This window comes from Rattus norvegicus, chromosome 4 (assembly GCF_021556685.1).
Source record: "Rattus norvegicus strain SHRSP/BbbUtx chromosome 4, alternate assembly SHRSP_T2T, whole genome shotgun sequence".
Classification (NCBI taxonomy): Eukaryota; Metazoa; Chordata; class Mammalia; order Rodentia; family Muridae; genus Rattus; species Rattus norvegicus.
Window position 1 is genome coordinate 46,363,772 of NC_141537.1, and position 19,178 is coordinate 46,382,949.

General features: G+C 42.5%; 1 long non-coding RNA gene across 5 annotated transcripts in view; it reads right to left on the bottom strand.

Moving 5' to 3' along the window:
* Positions 1-19,178, bottom strand: part of LOC102550644 (uncharacterized) — a 186,537-nt gene that overhangs the window by 104,697 nt on the left and 62,662 nt on the right. The window contains exon 7 of one of the 5 annotated variants that reach the window (XR_015686386.1): positions 13,695-14,270. The exons of 3 other annotated variants lie outside the window; for them this stretch is intronic. This is a non-coding gene — a long non-coding RNA (uncharacterized LOC102550644). Of the gene's footprint in view, positions 1-13,694; positions 14,905-19,178 lie in introns of those variants that run through there. One more of the 5 variants, XR_015686384.1, reaches the window with a different exon arrangement.

A 19,178-nucleotide genomic window follows, 5' to 3' on the forward strand; every position in this document is an offset into this window, starting at 1 on the left:
TGCTTAAAACTCCCAAAGAAGCTTTTCTTGCGGTCTGTGATGTATATATGTGTCCGTGTCTGTGTTCATGCATGTGCATGTGTGTGTACCTGCGTGTGTGTGGGCGTGCATGTGCATATACATGTGTATGTGTGCAGATGCATGTGTGTGCATGTGTGTGCATGTGTGTGCAGATGCATGTGTGTGCAGATGCGTGTGTGTGCATGTGTGTGCGTGTGTGTATGTGTCTAATGAATACACAAGTGATGGTTAACTCTTGCAGATCTCCCACGTACTAGTTGTCTTTCTTTTTTTTTCTTTTTTCTTTTTTTTGGAGCTGGGGACCGAACCCAGGGCCTTGCGCTTGCTAGGCAAGTGCTCTACCACTGAGCTAAATCCCCAACCCCCCCTTTTTTTTTAAAGATTTATTTATTTATTTATTTATTTATTTATTTATTTATTTATTTATGAGTACACTGTGGCTGTCTTCAGACACACCAGAAGAGGGCATCGGATCCCATTACAGATAGTTGTGAGCCACCATGTGGTTGCTGGGAATTGAACTCAGGACCTCTGGGAGAGCAGACAGTGCTATAACCACTGAGCCATCTCTCCAGCCCCACTAGTTGTCTTTCTTACAACAAATACTTAAGATAATGAGCGTGTAAGTAGAGGAGGCTGGGTTGGCTCAGCTTTAGAGGCCTTGGTTCATGAGCTGTTGGCCTCACTGCTTTTGGGTCTTTAGCAAGAAAGTAGAGGATGGTGGTTGCATGAAGCAGAGCAAAACTCCTTTGGTTCGCAGCTGCTAAGTGAAATGACAGGCGGAGGAGCCAGCATCCTACTATTCCCGTTAAAGGCACAACCCCAATGCATTACACCCTTCCCACTAGTTTTGCTTCTTACAAAATCTTTCATGTACCAGTGATGCCATACCAAGGGCCAATAGTCCCAGATATTAGAGGCTTGGGAGTCATCTTTCTCCGTCTCCAACTTGATTCTCCCGCCTCTCCTCCTCCTCTCTCCTGCCTAGACTTTTTCCCTCCCTAGCCTTCCTTCTCATCCAATAATAGCTTTGCCCTACCTGTATCTGCCTTGCGTCATGATGACATCATAATACAGATCTCCCTTGCCATTTGATAGCTATTATCAAAGACTTAGAAGTCCATCCTGGTACACCCGCAGATCCCGGCCCGCAGCAGCTCTCTGCTCCCAGACCCGGTGAGAGAGAGACCCAACCACCTGGTTAGGTGGGCACTCCTGAGGCTGCAGAGCGGAAGAGACCACCAACACTGCTCACCCTTGCCCACATCCCTGGCCCAAGAGGAAACTGTATAAGGCCTCTGGGCTCCCGTGGGGGAGCGGCAGGACCCCTGCCAGAGACACCGCCGGACCCTGAAGGAAACAGACCGGATAAACAGTTCTCTGCACCCAAATCCCGTGGGAGGGAGAGCTAAACCTTCAGAGAGGCAGACAAGCCTGGGAAACCAGAAGAGACTGCTCCCTGCACACACATCTCGGACGCCAGAGGAAAAAGCCAAAGACCATCTGGAACCCTGGTGCACTGAAGCTCCCAGAAGGGGCGGCACAGGTCTTCCTGGTTGCTGCCGCTGCAGAGAGCCCCTGGGCAGCACCCCACGAGCAAACCTGAGCCTCGGGACCACAGGTAAGACCAAATTTTCTGCTGCAAGAAAGCTGCCTGGTGAACTCAAGACACAGGCCCACAGGAACAGCTGAAGACCTGTAGAGAGGAAAAACTACACGCCCGAAAGCAGAACACTCTGTCCCCATAACTGACTGAAAGAGAGGAAAACAGGTCTACAGCACTCCTGACACACAGGCTTATAGGACAGTCTAGCCACTGTCAGAAATAGCAGAACAAAGTAACACTAGAGATAATCTGATGGCGAGAGGCAAGCGCAGGAACCCAAGCAACAGAAACCAAGACTACATGCCATCATCGGAGCCCAATTCTCCCACCAAAACAAACATGGAATATCCAAACACACCAGAAAAGCAAGATCTAGTTTCAAAATCATATTTGATCAGGATGCTGGAGGACTTCAAGAAAGACATGAACACACTTAGGGAAGCACAGGAAAACATTAATAAACAAGTAAAAGCCTACAGAGAGGAATCGCAAAAATCCCTGAAAGAATTCCAGGAAAACACAATCAAACAGTTGAAGGAATTAAAAATGGAAATAGAAGCAATCAAGAAAGAACACATGGAAACAACCCTGGATATAGAAAACCAAAAGAAGAGACAAGGAGCTGTAGATACAAGCTTCACCAACAGAATACAAGAGATGGAAGAGAGAATCTCAGGAGCAGAAGATTCCATAGAAATCATTGACTCAACTGTCAAAGATAATGTAAAGCGGAAAAAGCTACTGGTCCAAAACATACAGGAAATCCAGGACTCAATGAGAAGATCAAACCTAAGGATAATAGGTATAGAAGAGAGTGAAGACTCCCAGCTCAAAGGACCAGTAAATATCTTCAACAAAATCATAGAAGAAAACTTCCCTAACCTAAAAAAAGAGATACCCATAGACATACAAGAAGCCTACAGAACTCCAAATAGATTGGACCAGAAAAGAAACACCTCCCGTCACATAATTGTCAAAACACCAAACGCACAAAATAAAGAAAGAATATTAAAAGCAGTAAGGGAAAAAGGTCAAGTAACATATAAAGGGAGACCTATCAGAATCACACCAGACTTCTTGCCAGAAACTATGAAGGCCAGAAGATCCTGGACTGATGTCATACAGACCCTAAGAGAACACAAATGCCAGCCCAGGTTACTGTATCCAGCAAAACTCTCAATTAACATTGATGGAGAAACCAAGATATTCCATGACAAAACCAAATTTACACAATATCTTTCTACAAATCCAGCACTACAAAGGATAATAAATGGTAAAGCCCAACATAAGGAGGCAAGCTATACCCTAGAAGAAGCAAGAAACTAATCGTCTTGGCAACAAAACAAAGAGAATGAAAGCACACAAACATAACCTCACATCCAAATATGAATATAACGGGAAGCAATAATCACTATTCCTTAATATCTCTCAATATCAATGGCCTCAACTCCCCAATAAAAAGACATAGATTAACAAACTGGATACGCAACGAGGACCCTGCATTCTGCTGCCTACAGGAAACACACCTCAGAGACAAAGACAGACACTACCTCAGAGTGAAAGGCTGGAAAACAACTTTCCAAGCAAATGGTCAGAAGAAGCAAGCTGGAGTAGCCATTCTAATATCAAATAAAATCAATTTCCAACTAAAAGTCATCAAAAAAGATAAGGAAGGACACTTCATATTCATCAAAGGAAAAATCCACCAAGATGAACTCTCAATCCTAAATATCTATGCCCCAAATACAAGGGCACCTACATACGTAAAAGAAACCTTACTAAAGCTCAAAACACACATTGCACCTCACACAATAATAGTGGGAGATTTCAACACCCCACTCTCATCAATGGACAGATCATGGAAACAGAAATTAAACAGTGATGTAGACAGACTAAGAGAAGTCATGAGCCAAATGGACTTAACGGATATTTATAGAACATTCTATCCTAAAGCAAAAGGATATACCTTCTTCTCAGCTCCTCATGGTACTTTCTCCAAAATTGACCATATAATTGGTCAAAAAACGGGCCTCAACAGGTACAGAAAGATAGAAATAATCCCATGCGTGCTATCGGACCACCACGGCCTAAAACTGGTCTTCAATAACAATAAGGGAAGAATGCCCACATATACGTGGAAATTGAACAATGCTCTACTCAATGATAACCTGGTCAAGGAAGAAATAAAGAAAGAAATTAAAAACTTTTTAGAATTTAATGAAAATGAAGATACAACATACTCAAACTTATGGGACACAATGAAAGCTGTGCTAAGAGGAAAACTCATAGCGCTGAGTGCCTGCAGAAAGAAACAGGAAAGAGCATATGTCAGCAGCTTGACAGCACACCTAAAAGCTCTAGAACAAAAAGAAGCAAATACACCCAGGAGGAGTAGAAGGCAGGAAATAATCAAAGTCAGAGCTGAAATCAACCAAGTAGAAACAAAAAGGACCATAGAAAGAATCAACAGAACCAAAAGTTGGTTCTTTGAGAAAATCAACAAGATAGATAAACCCTTAGCCAGACTAACGAGAGGACACAGAGAGTGTGTCCAAATTAACAAAATCAGAAATGAAAAGGGAGACATAACTACAGATTCGGAGGAAATTCAAAAAATCATCAGATCTTACTATAAAAACCTATATTCAACAAAATTTGAAAATCTTCAGGAAATGGACAATTTCCTAGACAGATACCAGGTATCGAAGTTAAATCAGGAACAGATAAACCAGTTAAACAACCCCATAACTCCTAAGGAAATAGAAGCAGTCATTAAAGGTCTCCCAACCAAAAAGAGCCCAGGTCCAGACGGGTTTAGTGCAGAATTCTATCAAACCTTCATAGAAGACCTCATACCAATATTATCCAAACTATTCCACAAAATTGAAACAGATGGAGCCCTACCGAATTCCTTCTACGAAGCCACAATTACTCTTATACCTAAACCACACAAAGACCCAACAAAGAAAGAGAACTTCAGACCAATTTCCCTTATGAATATCGACGCAAATATACTCAATAAAATTCTGGCAAACCGAATTCAAGAGCACATCAAAACAATCATCCACCATGATCAAGTAGGCTTCATCCCAGGCATGCAGGGATGGTTTAATATACGGAAAACCATCAACGTGATCCATTATATAAACAAACTGAAAGAACAGAACCACATGATCATTTCATTAGATGCTGAGAAAGCATTTGACAAAATTCAACACCCCTTCATGATAAAAGTCCTGGAAAGAATAGGAATTCAAGGCCCATACCTAAACATAGTAAAAGCCATATACAGCAAACCAGTTGCTAACATTAAACTAAATGGAGAGAAACTTGAAGCAATCCCACTAAAATCAGGGACTAGACAAGGCTGCCCGCTCTCTCCCTACTTATTCAATATAGTTCTTGAAGTTCTAGCCAGAGCAATCAGACAACAAAAGGAGATCAAAGGGATACAGATCGGAAAAGAAGAGGTCAAAATATCACTATTTGCAGATGACATGATAGTATATTTAAGTGATCCCAAAAGTTCCACCAGAGAACTACTAAAGCTGATAAACAAATTCAGCAAAGTGGCTGGGTATAAAATTAACTCAAATAAATCAGTTGCCTTCCTCTATACAAAAGAGAAACAAGCCGAGAAAGAAATTAGGGAAACGACACCCTTCATAATAGACCCAAATAATATAAAGTACCTCGGTGTGACTTTAACCAAGCAAGTAAAAGATCTGTACAATAAGAACTTCAAGACACTGAGGAAAGAAATTGAAGAAGACCTCAGAAGATGGAAAGATCTCCCATGCTCATGGATTGGCAGGATTAATATAGTAAAAATGGCCATTTTACCAAAAGCAATCTACAGATTCAATGCAATCCCCATCAAAATACCAATCCAATTCTTCAAAGAGTTAGACAGAACAATTTGCAAATTCATCTGGAATAACAAAAAACCCAGGATAGCTAAAGCTATCCTCAACAATAAAAGGACTTCAGGGGGAATCACTATCCCTGAACTCAAGCAGTATTACAGAGCAATAGTGATAAAAACTGCATGGTATTGGTACAGAGACAGACAGATAGACCAATGGAATAGAATTGAAGACCCAGAAATGAACCCACACACCTATGGTCACTTGATTTTTGACAAAGGAGCCAAAACCATCCAATGGAAAAAAGATAGCATTTTCAGCAAATGGTGCTGGTTCAACTGGAGGGCAACATGTAGAAGAATGCAGATCGATCCATGCTTATCACCCTGTACAAAGCTTAAGTCCAAGTGGATCAAGGACCTCCACATCAAAGCAGACACACTCAAACTAATAGAAGAAAAACTAGGGAAGCATCTGGAACACATGGGCACTGGAAAAAATTTCCTGAACAAAACACCAATGGCTTATGCTCTCAGATCAAGAATCGACAAATGGGATCTCATAAAACTGCAAAGCTTCTGTAAGGCAAAGGACACTGTGGTTAGGACAAAACGGCAACCAACAGATTGGGAAAAGATCTTTACCAATCCTACAACAGATAGAGGCCTTATATCCAAAATATACAAAGAACTCAAGAAGTTAGACCGCAGGGAAACAAATAACCCTATTAAAAAATGGGGTTCAGAGCTAAACAAAGAATTCACAGCTGAGGAATGCCAAATGGCTGAGAAACACCTAAAGAAATGTTCAACATCTTATTCATAAGGGAAATGCAAATCAAAACAACCCTGAGATTTCACCTCACACCAGTGCGATTGGCTAAGATCAAAAACTCAGGTGACAGCAGATGCTGGCGAGGATGTGGAGAAAGAGGAACACTCCTCCATTGTTGGTGGGATTGCAGACTGGTAAAACCATTCTGGAAATCAGTCTGGAGGTTCCTCAGAAAATTGGACATTGAACTGCCTGAGGATCCAGCTATACCTCTCTTGGGCATATACCCAAAAGATGCCTCAACATATAAAAGAGACACGTGCTCCACTATGTTCATCGCAGCCTTATTTATAATAGCCAGAAAATGGAAAGAACCCAGATGCCCTTCAACAGAGGAATGGATACAGAAAATGTGGTACATCTACACAATGGAATATTACTCAGCTATCAAAAACAACGAGTTTATGAAATTCGTAGGCAAATGGTTGGAACTGGAAAATATCATCCTGAGTGAGCTAACCCAATCACAGAAAGACATACATGGTATGTACTCATTGATAAGTGGCTATTAGCCCAAATGCTTGAATTACCCTAGATCCCTAGAACAAACGAAACTCAAGACGGATGATCAAAATGTGAATGCTTCGCTCCTTCTTTAAATGAGGAAAAAGAATACCCTTGGCAGGGAAGGGAGAGGCAAAGATTAAAACAGAGACTGAAGGAACACCCATTCAGAGCCTGCCCCACATGTGGCCCATACATATACAGCCACCCAATTAGACAAGATGGATGAAGCAAAGAAGTGCAGACCGACAGGAGCCGGATGTAGATCGCTCCTGAGAGACACAGCCAGAATACAGCAAATATAGAGGTGAATGCCAGCAGCAAACCACTGGACTGAGAATAGGTCCCCTATTGAAGGAATCAGAGAAAGAACTGGAAGAGCTTGAAGGGGCTCGAGACCCCAAAAGTACAACAATGCCAAGCAACCAGAGCTTCCAGGGACTAAGCCACTACCTAAAGACTATACATGGACTGACCCTGGACTCTGACCCGATAGGTAGCAATGAATATCCTAGTAAGAGCACCAGTGGAAGGGGAAGCCCTGGGTCCTGCTAAGACTGAACCCCCAGTGAACTAGTCTATGGGGGGAGGGCGGCAATGGGGGGAGGGTTGGGAGGGGAACACCCATAAGGAAGGGGAGGGGGGAGGGGGATGTTTGCCCGGAAACCGGGAAAGGGAATAACACTCGAAATGTATATAAGAAATACTCAAGTTAATAAAAAAAAAAAAAAAAAAAGAAGTCCATCCTGGTGATCAAAATGTGAATGCTTCACTTCTTCTTTAAAAGGGGAACAAGAATACACTTGGCAGGGAATAGAGAGGCAAAGATTAAAACAGAGAATGAAGGAACACCCATTCAGAGCCTGCCCCACATGTGGCCCATACATATACAGCCACCCAATTAGACAAGATGGATGAAGCAAAGAAATGCAGACCGACAGGAGCCGGATGTAGATCGCTCCTGAGAGACACAGCCAGAATACAGCAAATACAGAGGCGAATGCCAGCAGCAAACCACTGAACTGAGAATAGGACCCTCATGAAGGAATCAGAGAAAGAACTGGAAGAGCTTGAAGGGGCTCGAGACCCCTTATGTACAACAATGCCAAGCAACCAGAGCTTCCAGGGACTAAGCCACTACCTAAAGACTATACATGGACTGACCCTGGACTCTGACCCCATAGGTAGCAATGAATATCCTAGTAAGAGCACCAGTGGAAGGGGAAGCCCTGGGTCCTGCTAAGACTGAACCCCCAGTGAACGTGATTGTGGAGGGGAGGGCGGCAATGGGGGAGGATGGGGAGGGGAACACCCATAAAGAAGGGGAGGGGGAGGGATTAGGGGGATGTTTGCCCGGAAACCGGGAAAGGGAATAACATTTGAAATGTAAATAAGAAATACTCAAGTTAATAAAAAAATACACAAAATAAAGCTAAATTAAATTAAAAAAAAAAAAGAAGTCCATCCTGGATGGAAACGCAGTCCTTTGGAAGGTTGGAAAGCTTATTCCTCATATGGGTGAGTTAGGACAAAAGACAATAAATTCCAACCAGGAAAAATCAATTAATTCCTGAAAACAAATAAATCTGTTTTATCGTAATTGATGGTCTTCCAGAATCTTATAGCTATCAACCTAAAATCCTAAAGTAAACGCCCATAGCAATTCCAACTAGAATAAGGTTAAAGAATATATGTATACCTGGTTTTGAAATTTGTTCAAATATGTTCAGGCTATGGTCATTCCTTCCTTTAGCTAGAGTGAGCCACAGTTCTGCTAAGACACTGGTGGCTCAGGGCAGTCCCTTCTGGATACCTGAGATGTCTCATGTTTTCTCAGATAAGTTACATTAGAACAAACAGTCCAATAATTTCCCAACATTTTTTTCTGGTATTCAAGTTTCTTGCAGCCATCTCTAGAGGAAGAATCCTCCTCAAAGGACTGCCCCAGGATTATCCTTGCACAGATTGGAGGGAAATCCCAGAAACTATGTACCAGCAGTGATATGAGAGACGTCAAAAATGTCAAGTGGACAGGGTGTACCCATGCTGCTGCTTTGGACTCGGGTAAGAAGGTTCAGCGAACGAACCAGTCTGTGCTCGGCAGGGGAAGTTATTTGTTTTAAAGACCATAAGGACAAAGTACTTGGTTCAAGACTCATTCCACTGAAGCAAATTCTGAAGAGCAAATATTGTTGAGCTTAAACTGAAGCTCATAGCCAAAAGGAGTGCTAGATATCCCACAAGAATCTAGATTTGTATCACTAGAGTGCAATTTCTACAAATTTGAACCTGTGGTAATTCTAAGGACACTAGTACATTCATATCACATTTGATGATAGACACGTTTATAGCAATGTTTCATGAACATTGAAGTGTAGGAAACAAATAATAGAAAATAATTAAGAAAAATGTATGATTGGCAGGACCTAAGCTAGTGGGAACATATGAAGAATATACATTCCACGAAAATGCATTGTCTTTGCAAGTTTTCAGTGCCTTTAAAACCCTTCTGAAGGAAGAGAGCTAATCCTTCCAGTTTAATAGAGCATAAAATAAAACAAGGGATCAATCAAGGAGGTCCTTTGGAAGATACTGGAAGGTATGAGAAGGAAAACTGAATTTGCTAGACTCAGGCAGATGCTCGCAGCCAACCATTGGACTGAAAACAGGATCTCCAATGGAGGAGTTAGAGAAAGGACTGAAGGAGCTGAAGCGATTTGCAAATGCATAGGAAGAGCAACAATATCAAGCAACCAGACCCCCTCAGAGCTCCCAGAGAGGAAACTACCAATCAAAGAGTACACATGGAGGGGCCCATGGCTCCAGCCGCATATGTAGCAGAGGATGGCCTTGTCGGGCGTCAATGGGAGGAAAGGCCCTTGGTCCTGTGAAGGCTTGATGCCCCAGTGTAGGGGAATGGCAGAGCGGTGAGGTGAGAGTGGGTGGGTGGGTGGGAGATCACCCCCACAGAAGCAGGGGGAGGGAGGATGGGATAGGGGGTTTACAGAGGGGAAACCCGGAAAGGCATAACATTTGAAATGTAAATAAATAAAATATCCAGTAAGAATGGAAGAAGAGGAAAACTGAAGAATAAACACAAGGAGTTTCCGGTGGTCAAACCTTTGTCAGGCACTATAGATTCGATGGAAAATCAGCAGTTGGGTCCGACTCAACAGCACTGCTTAGAAAGTTAACCAAGACTTGCACTGCCTTTCCTTGTCCACTGCAGACCACTTTAGGCTGGGCTGGCTTTCTTTAGATATCCCCTTCTACCCTCTAGTCAATCGTAGCCAAGAGGAGCTGATACTCAATGCATGTAACAGTAAGTGAGTGAGGAGCCCCCCAGCCTCAACCCATGACAGACATGGGACTCCATTTAATTTTTACAGTAAAGGCTATAGATGATTAACAAATGACTTATAAATAATTACAAAATTCCAACAGAGGTTCCAATTTCCAAAAGACTGGAAAGCCAATATGTAATATAAGTGGTTATTTTAACTCTCTAGTATGTGTGTGTTAGGTAATTTCAAGATAATAAGATAGTCAAAAAGGTGTTGTTACTCCTGTGATTAGAGAAGCCCTCCCCTTAAATAGTTTTTGAGAGCTAAGTGAAATAACCCACCGGCTTTGTATTAATATAACTCCACAGTAGTTTGCCTCAGAGTCATTCATAACAATATTAAGATCCCTCATCATTCTGTCTTGATGGATAAATTTTTGTTCTATGCCCTAGAGAGGCCTCTGTCATAATTTTATTGAGCAAAACTCAGAAGGCTGTGACAAAAGTTTTCTAAGCTCTGTTATGATTTTATGGAGACATTGCAGGAGATGGATGTCTCCAAGGCTTGTCCTTTTCATTCTAACTAATTTTATCTCCCACTAGTATTTTCAGGGTGTCTCATAGATCTGGGGACTTTGCTCAAGAGGCTTCCCATACATCTCCCCCTTTGAATAGCCACACATCAGCTTCCGTGTGTACACACTTTGCTTTGCGTTTCTCCTTTTCTTTGTATTATAATTGGAGTTTTTGGGAGGGTGTAGTCTGATGCTTTAAAAAGATAAATTGAGGGGTTGGGGATTTAGCTCAGTGGTAGAGCGCTTGCCTAGTAAGCACAAGGCCCTGGGTTCGGTCCTCAGCTCCAAAAAAAGGAAAAAAAAAGATAAATTGATGCTTCCACTATGGCTCAGCAGTGGAGAGCTGGTGAGCATGCACAGGGCCTTGTATTCAATTCTCAGTGCCCCAAAACACACTAACATGAGTGGATGGTATTGTGTACATTTAAAGAACTCAATACAATATTATGTGCTATGGAGTAAACAGCTATGACAGTGAGGGAGTTGGCATATCCATCACATACACATCTTTCTCTCTCATTCTAATTGAAATTTCTTGCATTTATTATATATTTTAAATTATGTTATGCACACACAAGGCACATAACATGATGTCATAGGCTACTTAGAGGACACAAGTTACTATAATGAGCTGATTAAAATATGCAGGTCCACACATTTTATTGATATGACCAGTTATTTCATGACTACTAAACCTCAGGGTAAGAATGAGTGAAAAGGAACACATCTGTGACTTAACATTTCTTATTTTCCCACCCAGAGTGGGAGGTTGCCTGTGAAAACGCTTCTGCGAATCTCTTAGGACCTTTGAGGTACTCTGAATTTGTTTCTGCCCTAGGTCTTTTTTCTCAAACACTACTGTTTGAAGCAAGCTTGAGGTTGTTTTTCAGTTACTTCCCTCAAGGCTAGTGTTCTTCCTCTGAAGATGTCACTGAACTGGATTTCCACCTCCCCAGTCTATCTATTGGAAGTAAATAAAGTATAGAGATGACCACATGAGTGTTTACACATATACATGCACATACGTTCACATAAACACATACACACCAGAGCAGGAATCCTTAAAGAGATACAGAATTGTTTATCGGTGTGGAAGAGAATGAAAGGAGATTGACAAAAGACATATTAAATTCATGATCCCATCCTACTTCTGGTAAAAGTCTATGTGACAGAAGCCGTATTCTGTTCCTCCCAGTACACAATACAGCAAAGTGACCTCAGCAAGGCCACCTATACATCTGTAGAGCTCTGGCATTGGGGCTTACTGATCACTGTGGAAAGCAGGATTCCACCTCACACCAGTCAGAATGGTTAAGATCAAAACCTCAGGTGACAACACATGTCGGCAAGGATGTGGAGAAAGAGGAACACTCCTCCATTACTGGTGGGATTGCAAACTGGTAAAACCACTCTGGAAATCAATTTGGAGGTTCCTCAGAAATTTGGAAATAGACTGATCTAAAGACCCAGCAATACCACTCTTGGGAATATACCCAAAAAGTGACCCACCATGCCACAGAGGCACATGTTCCACTATGTTCATAAGGGCCTATTCATGATAGCCAGAAGATGGAAACAACCCAGATGCCTCACAATGGAAGAATAAAGAAAATGTGGTTCACTTACACAATGGAACACTACTCAGCTATTAGGAACTAGGACATACTGAATTTTGTAGGAAAATGGATGAAACTAGAAAATACCATCCTGGGTGAGGTAACTCAGACCCAAAAGGACATGCACAGTATGTTCTCACTGATAAGTGAATATTAGCCAAAAAAGTACAGAATACCCAAGATACAGACCATAGAACTCAAAAAGGTCAACAAGCTGAAAGTCCCAAGTGAGGATGCCTCATTCCACTTGGGAGGGAGAAGAAAGCAATCACAAGGGGGGAGGAAGGGGCAGGGGAGTGACAGGGAATGGAGGTGGTGGAGAGAGGAGAACATGATCTGGTAGTGGGTAGGGGAAAAGGACTGAAGCCCTGAGGGCCAGCAGAAAGAATGGAAACAGATGCCCTTGGAGGAAGGAGGTTGAGAGGATGCTCTAGAATATACCAGAGACCTGGAAAGTGAGAGGTTCTCAGGACTCAAAGGTGGGAGGGGAACACTAGATGAAATGCCCTACAGTGGGGAGAGGAAACTTATTGAACCCACCTCCAGCAGAAAGACAGGGCATCAAGTGAGGGATGGGGTTGCTATCCTACAGTCAAAGCTCTGACCCATAATTCTTCCTGTCTGAAGGAAATGCAGGGATGGAAATGGAGAACAGCCTGAGGAAAAGAGAGAGCGACAGACCCAAGGTGGGATCCATCTCAAGGGAAGGCCCCAAGGCCTGACACCATTATTGAGGCTACTGGGCATTCACAAAAATGGACTTAAGATGACTGCCCTCCAAAAGACCCAACAAGCAGCTGAAAGAATTAGATGCAGATATGTGTACCCAACCAATGAACAAAAAACTACTGACCCTCTGGTTGAATTAGGGAAAAGCTGCAGGAAGCTGAGGAGACAGTCAACCCTATAAGAGGAACAGCAGTCTCAGTTAACCTGGACCCCTGAGATCTCTCAGACACTGGATCACCAAGCAGGCAGCGCACACCAGCTGAGATGAGGACCCCAACACAGAGGACTCCTGGGTCTGGGTTCAGTCAGAGAAGATGCACCTAACCCTCAAGAGGCTGGAAGCTCCAGGAAGTTTAAAGGTCTGGTGGGGTGGGTGCGGTGGGGACCATCCTTGTCGAGAGGAGAGGGGGCAGGGAAGAGGGATGGGATGTGGAGCAGTCGGGAGGTGGACTGGGAGGGGAATAAAATCTGGAGTGTAAGAATAAATAAATCAATTAATTAAAAAAAAAGAAGTCTGAAGAGGAAACAAGGCCCTTCTCATGATAGAATGTGGGTGACCCCACGTTGGCTGAGAGACCACAGAACACAGTATGCTTCTGTGGGATGTGGGTTATGGCTAACATCTGTGAAAAAGAGAAAAACTCATTTGTGGAGATTTTAGCAAGTGGCAATCATTTTTTTTTATTGTAATAAAATAGCATTGGCATCAGTGGTGCATTGACGTTGTATCTGTTTATTTTATTTATTTATTTCAAATTGGATGTTTTCTTTATTTGCATTTCAAATGGTATCTCCTTTCCTGGTTTCCGGTCCAGAAACCTATCCCATCCTCCCTCTCCGTGCTTCTATGAGGGTGCTCTCCCACCCATCCACCCACTCCCACCTCACCGCCCTACCATTCCCTAGTCATGGAGTCTTCACAGCACCAAGGGTTTCTCCTCCCACTGATGCCCAACAAGGGCATCCTCTGCTATGTAGCTGGAGCTGTGGGTCCCTCTTTGGTTGATGGTTTAGTCCCTGGGAACTCTTGGAGCTCTGGTTGGTTAATATCGTTGTTCTTCCTATGGAGTTGCAAACCCCTTCAGCTCCTTCAGTCCTTCCTCTAACTCCTCCACTGGGAGAATGGCACCAAATTATTCTTCCAAATTCTATGTTCACCAACTGCTTAGAAGCTGGGGACCTCTCCTGTTCTTCACAGCATCTGGACATGCTCCGGGCTTCATGGCATGAAATTACCTGTGTAGATGGTATTAAGTGCTAAGGCAGTTCAGTCACCCTGCTTGTTGTAATCTAGCTAGTGGAGAAATTGTGCACATACATTCAGAAATCAAACACTAAGTTATACATGAGAGAAAATGAGGGAGAACAGTAAGCTTCCCTTTAAACTGTCATGTTCACTCTTTCATTATATTCTCTTTGGAATATATTCACAGGATCACCCTCTAGCCAGATTTCAGTTCTAGTGGTTGGCTTGTTGTTTGTTTGTTTGTTGTTTTTCCTCCTGTGACTTCAAATGTGGTCCTGAATGTCCAGCTAAAATCTCTGTTTGCCTGCTAGTCTAGATTCTTCCTCTGGTTCTAACTCTACCCACCCAGATTTTGACGTTTCTCACAGCACGTTTGCTTCTCTAGTCATTCATCTCTCTCTCTCTCTCTCTCTCTCTCTCTCTCTCTCTCTCTCTCTCTCATTCTCTCTCTCTCTCTCACTCTCTCTCTCTCTCTCTCACACAGTGTCCCCCTTCAGCTGCTGCGGAGTCCTTCTGAGACAACACAATGCACTTCTCTGTGATGACCATGGGCAGATGTGCTTTTTAATTGGTCCTATTCGGCTTGCTTATTTATTATGGATTCCTCTGACTTCAGTCTTTAGTCTGGAACGAAATAAATTGGAGCACTCATTTCTTCTCATTTATACCAAGATTGATTTTTTTCATCAATTCGAAATGATTTTATATATTAAATCAAGCTCTTAAGTCCTTGTCTGAAAACCATAGAATGTATGAGGTGAAGTTTAAAAGGCACAGCTTTGTTATTTCTTTTTTTAAAGGAAACTCAAGAGCAAGGAAGCAGCAGCTTTAGCAGAAGTTCACCTTCTTGATACAGCGCTCGTGGCGTTTGTAAGAATGTTAACACAAGTGTTTCCCAAACCATGTGTCAGTGTTTTCCAATTACTTCTCTTCCTTTCAATGGCTACTTTATGTATTGAGAGCACTGAACCCAGAAGAGCATTTGAGATGCATCATGGCTCATTTTACAGGTGAGGAAATATAAGCCACAGAAGCAGGATAATGCCCTAGTGGGTTCATAGCTAATGAGTAGCAGCAAAAAGATTGGGAACCAGGATCTTCACTCTGAATCCAGACCTTTCTCCCCAGTCACCTCAAATACAAGAATAGCCCCTCCCAAAGCACCTGCACAGCCATAGGTGAGGCTGACATAGTGACAGCTCACATGGTAAGTAGTCATAAAGGCAGAAATAGATGTTCTGCAAGGCTAAATCAAAAACTACAGATTGAGCCAAGAATGCTAGCACCTATTATAACCCCAGCACTCAGAAGGCTGAAGCAGGGGGAAACATCATGACTTTAAGGTCAGATGGGTTACATAAGTGAGTTCACGATTAGCTGGCACTATATAGGAAGATCCAGTCTCAACCAAGATGGGAGAAAAATCTCAAACTCTCCAAAACAAAACCTTACAGACTAGATGGCAGACGAAAATGGAGTAACTAATATGGACCTGCTACCTCGGCACACTGGCAAGTTTATTCTCCACACTTACTGGACCACATTGGATGAGGCCGGCAGAGCAAGCTTAAGAGTTCCAAGAAAGACAGAGATGATGACTTCCAAGCACAGCCCTCCCAGGGCATCTCAGTAAAGTTCTGCCTGGTAGTGATTAGTTGTAGGGAACATTGTGTTTTATGCATTAATTAGTTGTAAGTGGGTTGATCAATTGACCTAAGGGGAATTTCAGTTAGAGCAGAGGAGGGTGGAGCCCTGGTAAGGAAAACATTATTCCTGCTGTGACTTGGGTTGAAACACATATTTCAAAGGTTTATTCCAGCAACACAATTCAGGTCCCTTTTGGAAGTCTTTGCAAAGAAGAACCTGTGTTAACAGCCAGATCTTAGAAAGCTTCTGCTTTCTCGGGGATTTGATCATATAGGCATCATATTTAATAACTATCTACCACATGAAAAACAGAGTCATTAATGTTAATATTCACAACAACAAGATGGCTTTTCTTTGTATTAGACGCTTAGAAAGCATGCCATCTTTTCAAAGCATTTCCAAGTGTCTGTTTTAGCATTTGTCTTTTGAAAGAGGTTATAACGTTTGTGCTCAGAGAGAGCAATTCCAGTGTCTTCTACTAGAAAAGCAGTTAATCTTATCTTCTTGGATTTTTAAATCAACAAACAAAACACTTCAAGGAGAACTGGCCATGAAAAAATGGGGTGAACTAGGGTTAAAACACTTCAGAAGGGGCTGTACTAATTTGAACCATGCAAGACTTTCCAGAAAAATCTATTTACAAATGAGGATAGCATTTCAAGGAGCTGAGAAGTCACGGTTGTGACACTGATGCATCTTAAGTATTAAATTATCCTTTTGAATACGTGGCATGCGTTTGTTATGTGCAAGACTTGGTTTCATCTCTCACCTCCATGCCCCCAATCCTGCCCTTTAGGCTTCAGTGAAACAGACTAAGGATTAAAAGATTTTGTTAGTGGGAAACACCTACACATGCTGGTGTGGGTGATATGGAGAGCATATCCACACATAACAGACCCACTCTGAGCTGATCCAATCCATTCTTAGGTTCCTAAGGAATTTGAGGTTTGTTTTTTTTTTTTTTATGGTTTTTGTTGGTTTTTTTCTTTTTTTTTTTTAGTTTAGTTTTTGAGAATTTCATACATTGTATGTTCATTATATTCTTTTTTTTCTCTCCCTAACTCCTCCCAGGTTCCTCTTACCAACTTCATAATCTCTCTCTCTCTCTCTCTCTCTCTCTCTCTCTCTCTCTCTCTCTCTCTTAAATTTTACTTATTTTTTTACACTCCAGATTTTAATCCCCTCCCAGTCCACCTTCTGATTGTTCCCCACCCTACACCTCCTCCCCATCCCCCTGTCTCCATGAGGATGTCTCCAACCCAACCCCCCGACCCCCACCCCCACCCCCACCCCCACCCCCAGACCTCTAAACTCCCTGGGGCCTCCAGTACCTTATTGGTTAGGTGTATCTTTTCTGACTGAACCCAGACCTGACAGTCTTCTGCTGTATATGTGTTGGGAGCCTCATCTCAGCCGGTGTGTGCTGCCTGGTTAGTGGTCTAGTGTCTGAGAGATCTTGGGGGTCCAGGTTAATTGAAACGGCCTGGTCCTCTTACAGGGTTGTCCTCTTCCTCACCTTCTTCCAGCTTTTCCCTAATTCAACTATACCCCTGTCCATTGGTTGGGTGGAATTGCCTACATCTGACACTTTCAGTTGCTTGTTGGTTCTTTTGGAGGGCAGTCATGTTAGGTCCATTTTTGTGAGTGAACCACAGACTCAGTAATGGTGTCAGGTCTTAGGGCCTCTCCTTGAGCTGGATCCCACTTTGGGTCTGACACTGGACCTTCTTTTCCTCAGGCTCCTCTCCATTTCCATCCCTGCATTTCTTTCAGACAGGAAGAATTAAGGGGCAGAGTTTCGGGTGGAATGGCAACTCCATCCCTCACTTGATGCCCTGTCTTTCTGCTGGAGGTGGGATCTACAAGTTTCTTCTCCCCACTGTAGGGCATTTCATCTAAGGTACCTCCCTTTGAGTTTTGAGAGTTTCTCACCTCCCAGGTCTCTGGTACATTCTGGAGGGTCCCCCCAATCTCCTACCTCTAGAGGTTGCCTATTTTCACTCTTTCTGCTGGTCCTCAGGGCTTCAGTCTTTTTCCCACATCCAATACAAGATCATGTTCCCCTCTACCCCATACTCTGTCCCCTTTCCCACCCAAGTCTCTCCCTCCCTACCCCATTGTGATTGCTTTTTTCTCTCTCCCAAGTGGGACTGAGGCATCCTCACTTGGGCTCTTCAGCTTGTTGACCTTTTTGAGTTCTGTGGGCTGTGTCTTGGGTATTCTGTATTTTTTTTTTTGCTAACATTCTCTTATTAGTGAGTACATACCATATACGCCTTTTTGGGTCTGAGTTACCTAACTCAGGATGATATTTTCTAGTCCCATCAATTTACCTGTAAAACTCAGAATGTCCTTGTTCTTAATATATGAATAGTATTCCATTATGTAAACGAATCACATTTTCTGTATACATTCTTCTGTCTTGGGGCATCTGAGTTGTTTCCAGCTTCTGGCTATCACAAACAAGGTCACTATGAACATAGTGAAACATGTGCCCCTGTGGCCTGGTTGGGCATCTTTTGGGTATATTCCCAAGAATGGTATTGCTGGATCTTTAGGTAGATCTATTTCCAATTTTCTGAGGAGCCTCCAGATTGATTTCCAGAATAACTGTGCCAGTTTCAATGCCACCAGCAATGGAGGAGTGTTCATCTTTCTCCACATTCTTGCCAATATGTGATGTCATCTGAATTTTTTATCTTGGCCATTCTGATTGATGGAAGATGGAATCTCAGGGTCGTTTTGATTTGCATTTTCCTGATCACTAAGGACTTTGAACATTTCTTTAGGTGCTTCTCAGCCATTCCAGATCCAACTGTTGTGAATTCTCTGTTTAGTTCTATACCCTTTATTGATTGAGTTGTTTACCAAAAGCTGGTTCTTGGAGAGAATCCAAGATAGATAAACCTACAGCCAAACTAACTCAAGGGCTCAGAGGCAGGATCCAAATTAACAAAATCAGAAAGGAAAAGGGAACCATAACAACAGAAATAGAAAATATTCAAAAAATTATCAGATCCTACTACAAAAGCCCAGGCTCAACAAAACAGGAAAATCTAGATGGAATACATGGTTTTCTAGACAGATACCACATAGCAAAGTTAAATCAAGAGCAGGTAAATTATCAAAACAGGCCCATATCCAATAAGGAAATAGAAGAAGTCATTAAAAACCTCCCAAACAAAAAACAGCCCAGGACCAAACAGATTTGCAGAATTCTACAATACCTTCAAAGAAGTCCTAATTTCAAT